Source organism: Gadus morhua, chromosome 4 (assembly GCF_902167405.1).
Source record: "Gadus morhua chromosome 4, gadMor3.0, whole genome shotgun sequence".
Classification (NCBI taxonomy): Eukaryota; Metazoa; Chordata; class Actinopteri; order Gadiformes; family Gadidae; genus Gadus; species Gadus morhua.
The window spans coordinates 33391537-33400489 of record NC_044051.1 but is presented as its reverse complement, the minus strand read 5'-3'; the positions used below and the strand labels follow the sequence as shown (position 1 = coordinate 33400489).

General features: G+C 43.8%; 1 long non-coding RNA gene across 1 annotated transcript; it reads left to right on the top strand.

The window, feature by feature from the left end:
* Positions 1-8634, top strand: LOC115542423 (uncharacterized). Its single transcript, XR_003976535.1, has 3 exons — positions 1-36; positions 8282-8369; positions 8588-8634. It is a non-coding gene; the product is annotated as an uncharacterized LOC115542423 (long non-coding RNA).
* Positions 8635-8953: the final 319 nt, after the last annotated feature.

Here is an 8953-nt window from a genome sequence, read left to right as displayed (position 1 = left end):
CTGGAGGACGACATCACTCCACCAACCAGGATCCTCGTAAGTTTGCATAAAATAAACAGAGTGGACTTGTTGTAACCAGTGATGTTGATAGGTTTTCAATGTAGTGAGTCCCCGGGACCCACAGGTGGCGAGTTGGGTGGGTCCCTGAGAAATTCAATGGGTCCCGACTCCCCAGTTTAAAAAATGTGTTTCTTTTTTATTATTATTCTATTTCTTAAATTAAATTAATAGTGTTAAACTCCTTGATGGTGGTATGATATGGTTAGAGCTGGAGTACTCAACCGTTCATGTTTAACACTAGAAACGCCGGGCCATTTTTACTTACTCCTAGCGCCGCAAGAGGGGTCAAATGACCCCTAAGTCATTTTAATGAGGGGCTGTGCATTTGCACATAATGATCACTAGGTGGCGCCAATGAGCTATTACCGCGCGAGTGTGTGTGTGTGTGTGTGTGTGTGTGTGTGTGTGTGTGTGTGTGTGTGTGTGTGTGTGTGTGTGTGTGTGTCAAGCCTAGTCCTCACGATTTTGTCATAAATGTACATATTCAATCAGAAGGATTGCAAAAAAATCCTGTTTGATTTGCTCATTCGACACGAATGAGCACAGCATCGAGCAGTGGAAACGTGGGTTTATTTACTATGAAGTTCGTATTTTTAATTGTTGCAATGAAATCAGTGGTGACGAGCTAGTTGTTTTGGTAGCGGCTAAATTAGCATGTCGCGATACCTTGTACAGGGGATCACGTCTGCGCCGAGTAGATGCGCAGAGGGTTGAAACAGCGCTTGTCCGATCTGCTCACAAGAAGGTTTCTTTGGCCTGTTACTGTGATTAAACACGAGTTGTTTAATGTTCACAATGTATCGTTTTTCATGGGGAAAATGAGATGCGTCCCCGGGACGCATGGATAGTGAGTTTAGTGCGTCCTTTCAGATTTTAATGCGTCAGGGACGCAGGACGCGTACCTAGCAACATCACTGTGTAACGCAGGATTTGTTTTTCCAGTTAAAGTTACGGCATACTACTGTGGTTGTTTACCAGACGAACTACAGCTGCTACTTTGTTACGCGCCATTAGAGCCCAACTACTCCTGTGTTTGTGACCTTACATTAGAAACAAACTACTACTGTGTTTGTTACCTTACATTAGAGCCCAACTACTCCTGTGTTTGTTACCTGATATCAGAGACAAACTACTACTGTGTTTGTTACCTTACATTAGAGCCCAACTACTCCTGTGTTTGTTACCTTACATTCGAGACAAACTACTCCTGTGTTTGTTACCTTACATTAGAGACCAACTACTCCTGATGTGAGTAGAATTGAGTGGCAAAGCACAACTGACGTGACTTGTATGTTGAATATAAATCACAGATAATTTGTGAAGGAAATCGGGGATTGTTGTTGGTTAACTCATTTGAAATGTATGCATTGATTCTACCTGAAAGTAACATTTTAGAGACTATACATTCAAACTTGTCAAAGTAAGAGGTAGATCACTCTTGAGTAATGACAGTCAAATAATTAGTATGACTTACATTAAAAAGCTGGATAAGGTAATTATCTTAATCATTATTTAAAGGTTGGATGATCCTAAAAGCCCTGAATTTGTATTGTCATTCATTTATCTGATTTAACCTGTTCTGTCCCGGCAGTATTTTGGTTTTTTTCGCCTATACACATACCCAAATGGAAAAGCTTATAACACAGTAACCCTAAGTCCTAGATGGATGTATGATACTTCATTTGAAAGCTGACAATCTCTAGTTTCTGTAGATATGTATTATTTGGCATGTATCATACACACAACCTAAATGACATCAGTTCAGACATGGCTCTAAAGCATTTTTTTGTCTTCGAAAATAATAGGTCATAATGTAACATAATGACATAATAATGTGCTTTATGTAAGGCATATGGCAATATGCCAAATACCTTCTACATCATGCCAACTACACCTGGAAGAAATTTTGGAGTTCTAGGCCTAAACCTTTGGGAGTTAATGGAGTTTTTATGGTGTTTTGTCACTGGCGGCACAAACCTCTCCAAAATGTCTCCAAATGGCCAAATTGTGCCAAATGCATTTACTCACTTCTGTGACACTGGAAACATTACTGAAGCATTTTGGTGACTATAAAACCTTTCTCCATGATTCAAAACATAATTTTTTCACACATTCATTTTATATGGCCATATTGAGATATTGGCCATATCATGAAAATATGACAAGAACTAAATATGAACAATATATGCGCAAAGTGAGTTGTCTGCCATGTTGACGCAGCTTTATATCTCGGCTCATACGTATCACACCTGGACACGCCTGGCAGCGTTGGAAAGGTAAACTCATTGGCTAGAAGCCCAAGTGATTGATATATCAATAGCCAATACGCTGTCCCTATACTAAAGCTGCGTAACAAAGTAAACAAAGCCCATTGGCCCTTCGAACTGGGAGCGCTCCATTTACTTCACGGGCTGTACCGGGGTGAAAACTGAACAGAAAAAGACGGGGACACTTTTATTTTGTAGCCAGCAAAGTGATGAAAACAAGCATACCCAACAACTCCATACTGGAGGTAGAGAAAATATCGACACGGCTGCGAACGTCTGGATGTTAGTTGACGAACAAAGTTTGGAGATGGTAAACAAATGGACTTTACACGACGATATTCACAAGCTCGAATAATTTTATGAAAAACCATTTGGATGCTTTTGATCAGTGGATTCTCACGGACAATTGGAATATAAATAATTGAGGAATGGACACGTATTACGGTTCTCAGATTGCTTCAAAGGTAGGGAGTCACTCTGCTTTTTAGCATTTCCGCTTTACCAAGCTGGTAAATATCAATATTTATGGTTTTGTGCTCATGATTTATAGAAAAAAACAACCGGATGAATAAATTGTGGAGATTCTACCCTTTCTAATGACGTATAGAATGTCTGTAATGATGAAAGTTGAAGCGGGTTATGTCGCTCCGTAGTGGAAACATATCGTCAACAAACACAAATCGCCCACCGGTGGGCGATTGGGTCTTTGGAGATGGTAGATGTTGAACTGTGGGACAGTGCCCAAGTTTGGGGACCATGAGTAAACTGTTCCTTCCTTCAAAGGTCTATCATGGACATGTAACTGCAGTTCTGTGAGTATCCCAACTTGACCATGAAGTTGAACTGCGAACTGTAAGTCATAAGTTTCTCATTAATCTTGGGCACATTGCTGTATTTTGGCTTCCTAGTGAGTTAACCCGGTACCTGAAGGTTGATCTGAGTAGCAAGGATGTTTTATTGGTTCATGGGTTACTTAGGTGTTTGGTTTATGTTGGTTTTAATGATTTGTTAAAATGGTTACAGGCTCCAAGTTATTGTTGTAAGCTGGAGTAATGGGTTGGGTTCTGATATCTTCAGTCTTCTTTCCAGCTACTCTCCTGAGCTCTGCATCTTCATCAAATGAGTGTTGCTTGACTGATGAGGGTGTGGTCTGAGTGAGCAGAGGTGCATACTGGGATACAGAGATGTCTGAAGTCTACAGGTCTGTAGACATGCCCCTTCAAGGGAAACCGAGTCTTTGAGAAACTGTTGTGACGTCAGTTACATGGACTGGAATGTTCTTTAAGATGGAGAAACACCAGGGGGAGATGAGGGGACTCCTCATCTCAACGACTAAAACACAACTTCACTCCGACACAGAGAACCATGGAACACGTTCATATATGGATCCTGCTCCTCAAGAGCCACCCCCTCCACTGGGTTGTCTTCTGAACTGATGACCTCCTTCCTGTCCTCAGGCTGACTAAAACTGCACCGTTTGCATCTGTGAAGGCCCCTCATTCAGGAAACCACTGGACTACAAAGACATGAATTCAGAGACGTTGAATCAACCTTGGAGACATTTTGGAGACGCCAAGCATAATCCATCACAAATGTGGGACGCCACTGAAGAATGTTGTACATAATTTACTTCTCTGGAGACATTGGTTGTTCTGTTCTGGGTGCCCTGGCAGGAGAGCTGGGGTTGGATGATGGAATATTATTTGGCATGAGGTTTTTACCCTGCATGATTGTTTGGCCTTTTGTGGCTCAGTGGTGTGTGTGTTTGGGTTTGACATGAGATGGATGATTATTGAGCATCGCAAGGGTTCTACTGTGTGTGCGTGTCTCCCACTCACACCTGGCATGGGGTTCTACGTGCGAATCATTGGTTCTATGTGTGTGTGTGTCCGGCTTGCTTTGACAGTGATAATGTTCATACGGAGGTCTGTGTGATTGGCTTGGGATATTGGAATGGTCAAATAAATCATCCCTGATGGACGGCCACATGTTTATTTAAGGGCCTCCAGTAGACATGAAGAGCCCAGAGCGACGCTGCGGAGCGATATCCAACACACTGGGCAGAAAGGAGAGTATCCAACTCGAGTGCAAAAGGATGCAAGCGGCGTGTTCAGATCAGTGACTTCAAACTAGGACTTCACCAATCAGGATCAATGGAGGATGGACGCCTAAAGGAATTCCAAAAGGCGACTCTGATGTTGGAAAGGGACCTAATTGGATATTCAAGATGACCTTCAGACCTGTAATGAGATGGCTCTTCCTACCTGGCTGGATTGATGGAGAGCCCTGTGGATCTTGTCTTTTTCTCAGTTGCACGTCTTCTCAGGCTGAACTGTATTTGTTTTGGACAGGACTAGCTGAACGATTGGTTTCCTTAAATCAGAACCAATCTGGGAACTCCAACTAGTGCACTCTTCGAGCTGAAGTTGTGCTCTTCAGCTGAGGAGGTAAAGAAACCTTCACTGGGGCTTCAAGGTGTAAAGAGGAAGATGTTTCAAAGTTTTCCATGGTACTCAGAACCCTCACATCTTCCTCTTGGCCTTTCTCCTCTGAGGATCCTGGCGCCATCTTGAAGGATATTCCAGCTCATGTAACTGATGTCATGACAGATTCTCAAACACTTGGTTTCTTCTGAGGGGCGTGTCTATAGAACTGAAGACTTCAGACAGCACTGTATCCCAGCATGCATCTCTGCTCACTCAGACCACACCCCTATGAGTAGGATGCCACACTCTAGCGATGGAGATGTAGGGTTTTATAAGTAACGAGGGAGCAGACAAAGGTGATTAGAACACAATGGCATGTCAAGTCTGTAAATCTTTAAACCATGAGGATGGTTGGACAGTTCAGGAATTGGGCTTCATTTTATTATGGGCAGTCCTTTCGCTCAGATGCCCCCTTCTCACTGAACCTGTACATGTGTTGGCTGGCTGGCATGATTTGCTGTTGGTGATGAGTCGGTCAGGGTGACGTTGCAGGGCTACGGTCGGCTCTCTGTGAGCTCAACGTTTAGATTTGCTCTGTATGGTTTGTACCCCGAATAATCTAGATAATTGTAAAATGTAGTCACGGTTGTGTATTGAATGATTTTAGCTTTAAAGTTGTTGTGGGACGTACATGGTTGTTTTGGTTCTTCATACGTTTTTGAGTGATTTAACTTGTACACACTGGGTGCATAATAATGTAAAGGTACACTGAATAGTAGTAATGACCAACAGCAACAAACAGATCTCCTCAAGGTAAGTCTGTTGGCTGTGTTTTAATGAAGACCATCGCTGGACTTCAGGATCTTCCTCCGTTCAGCTCAAGGTGAGGCGCTGGTTCTGTTTTTTCCTTGGTTGGTTCCGGCCGGAATGTCCGGATTCCAGTCGGACGGTTTGTGCTTCCCGCCGTGGAAGGTTCTGAGTGCGGTCACTTCAATTAGTCTCAATGGTTAGCATATAACGTTGTAGTCTTGAAAACCATAAGAACCCAACTGGCAGTTAGTTGGACATGAGTCCCCTGTGGGAATCTGGTGGAACGTTCTGGATGTATTTGCGTAACCTCGAACCGTTGCCAACGGAAACTATTTTTCAGTAATTTCCATTGGGAATCGTTGCCCCTTATCTTAAACAACTTACGTTTGATATTAAATACATACTGACACGTACGTCGTATAATATGTTAATTTTCTATGGTTGCGCCGTACTTTTAACCACGTTGACGTGACGGGACTCTCACTGCGTACAAAACAGCGTTCTTCTTGCGGGCACATTTCTGACCATCAGTGAAGGCTGAAAATCATTTCAAGGTGGAAGACAATGGGACATTTCTTCAACGGAAGCCAGCACCTGAATATGGCTGAGTATATTTGATTTAATATCGATACTGCTTAGTGTTGTTTGTTACTTCAGCTTTTGTACGTTCTAAATAACTGCTGTCATTAATTGCCACAGAAGTTAAACCCTACCAAATGGAATGACGTTAAACAACGACTTTGGTGCAGAGTTACCAACAGGATAATGTCCAAGCTAAAATAATGGCTGTCCTTCCCACATGTTACAGTAGAAGATACTCTATAACTGTACAAGGTTAAAAATGTAACATGTAGTTTGTCCCAAGGTGTCTGCCTCCTCACCCAGAGCAAGACCTCCACCTCCTGTCAGAAGTCCTCCAGAACAGGTCAGTGCTCTGGTGTGTGAGTAGAGTCTGCTCAGGTCAGTTCCAATGCATGGCCTGAACCACTTAAACTTGTGGATTGCTCTGTCTTCATTCCCAAAAACGGGATGCTCATGTCTGGTCTCAAGTCTTTTCTAGCCTTGAGTTATAAAATAATAGTTCAATTAATTGTGTAACTCTGTTTCGGATGAGTCAATTAAGTTTATTGTTGGGCAAATGCTGATGTAAACCTCCTGCTGTAGCTGAAAGGTGAGGCTGAGAGGCTGGGGACCGGAGGCTTGTGGTGCCAGGATGGACCGGAGACTGAGGCTGGAGACCAGGGGCCTGCAGCACCGGACCAGAGGGTAACCGTCACCAAGCTCATCTGAAACACTAAAATCCACGCTAGTTTAGGTCTGGTTTTGATCATCTTATGACTTTAAATATGTGCCAAGCTGTGATTTGAGTTAATTCATACGGGGTTTATGTAAGAGTCATATGAGCCATTATTGTGACTAGTGCTGCTACGACTGTAGTGGATGAATTGCTGAACGCGACAATCTGCAGACGTTGTCTAATTTAAGTGTTTAAATTTGTCTTCCATTTTACAAGTGTACCTCAGATGCAGGAGGTGGGGTGTGTTGCGTCCCCAGGTGATTTACTGCTGAGACCAACTGTTTGTAACCAGACCAGGAATCCATGGCTAAAGGAGCTGATGGAGCAGCCGTGCTGAAGGAGCTGATGGAGGAGCCGTGCTGAAGGAGCTGATGCTGAAGGAGCTGATGGAGGAGCCGTGTTGAAGGCCCTGCCTGGTGGAGGAGCTGGTGGAGGCCCTGCCTGGTGAAGGACCTGCCTGGTGAAGGACGTCTGTCGTGGGGTAGATGGAGCCTTACTCTGAAGTGATCATCACACTCACTGCCACTTCTCGTAGAATACTGCTACCACAAACTACAGGCGTTTGTACCATATATACCAGACGACTACATCTGTTTTACCACATGTTGAAGCAAGACTTCCGCTGTTTGTTCCAGACCAGGACTTTGTCTGAGGAGAGCTGATGGAGGAGCTGAGACGCTGGAGGACGACTAGGAATCGACCAACAAGGATTCCTCGTAAGTTTGTATTTACTTACATGGTTGACTTAAAGGGGAACATACAGCTGTTCCTTTGACATGCGTTAACCAACTACCGCTGTGTTTTCTTACTAGAACGTGTTTCTGGAGCGGAGGCGAGCTGGTAGGGGAGCCGCAAATCTGGAGGATGACCATCACTCTACCAACAAGGATTGTAAGTTTGTATTAACCTAACAAAGTGGAAATAAAGGGCTTAAAAATAAGACTAACTACATGTTTGTTACCAGACGTTGGGGCCAGACTTGCACTGTTTGTTCCAGACCAGGACTCTGGCTGATGGAGGAGCCAAGACTCTGGAGGACGACATCACTCTACCAACCAGGATCCTCGTAAGTTTGCATAAAGTAAACAGAGTGGACTTGTTGTAACGCAGGATTAGTTTGTCCAGTAAAAGTTACGACATACTACTGTGGTTGTTTACCAGACAAACTACAGCTTACATTAGAGCCAAACTACTACTGTGTTTGTTACCTTACATTAGCGACAAACTGCTACTGTGTTTGTTACCTTTCATTAGAGACAAATTACTACTGTGTTTGTTACCTTTCATTAGAGACAAATTACTACTGTGTATGTTACCTTACATTAGCGACAAACTACTACTGTGTTTGTTACGTTTCATCAGAGACAAATTACTACTGTGTTTGTTACCTTACATTAGAGACCAATTACGTTTATAACCAGACCAGGAATCTGGAGGACTGATGGAGAAGCCGTACATCTAGAAGGCAATTCCTGAGGACAACCAGAACTCTACCATCAAGGATTCCTCGTAAGTTTGCAATATCTGGACATAGTGGACTAGGTAGGGGGTTGGGGGTTCAACTCTCAAACCAATGGTGCCGGGTTCAAGTCCTCAGAATACAGTGATGCGTCCTTGAGCAAGGCGCCCTAAAGCCTGCCTGCTCCTTAATGACTTATCTTTGGTTCAGAAAATGTTGCATCTTTTGAATATTGAACCTAATCAATGTCCTTGTTTGGTCCGGGCAGACACACCTGAGCTGAACCCGCCCTGATCCTGACATCCTGCTGGTCCCGTCTCCTCAGTTCATCTGAGCCTCGTCCTCCAGATGACCTGCTGAGCTCAGCAGTCTGAGGCTGATGGATCAATGACCTCCAGTGGGAGTGATCTTCTTAACCCCACATGTAACCGTGTGCTTCCACACGCCTTTCCCTCACGTCTGTCACTAACCTCACTACTTCACTACTCTCTACTGCTTCCTCTTCTTCTTCCTTCTCTGTGGTTCGAACCTTTACACTGAAGGCACGTCTTCCTGCCCTCAGAGGGTTCAGCGTTAGGGTTGAGAGTCAGGGTTTAGAGTCAGGGACAGAGCTGGTCAGGGAGGACTGCTTTTA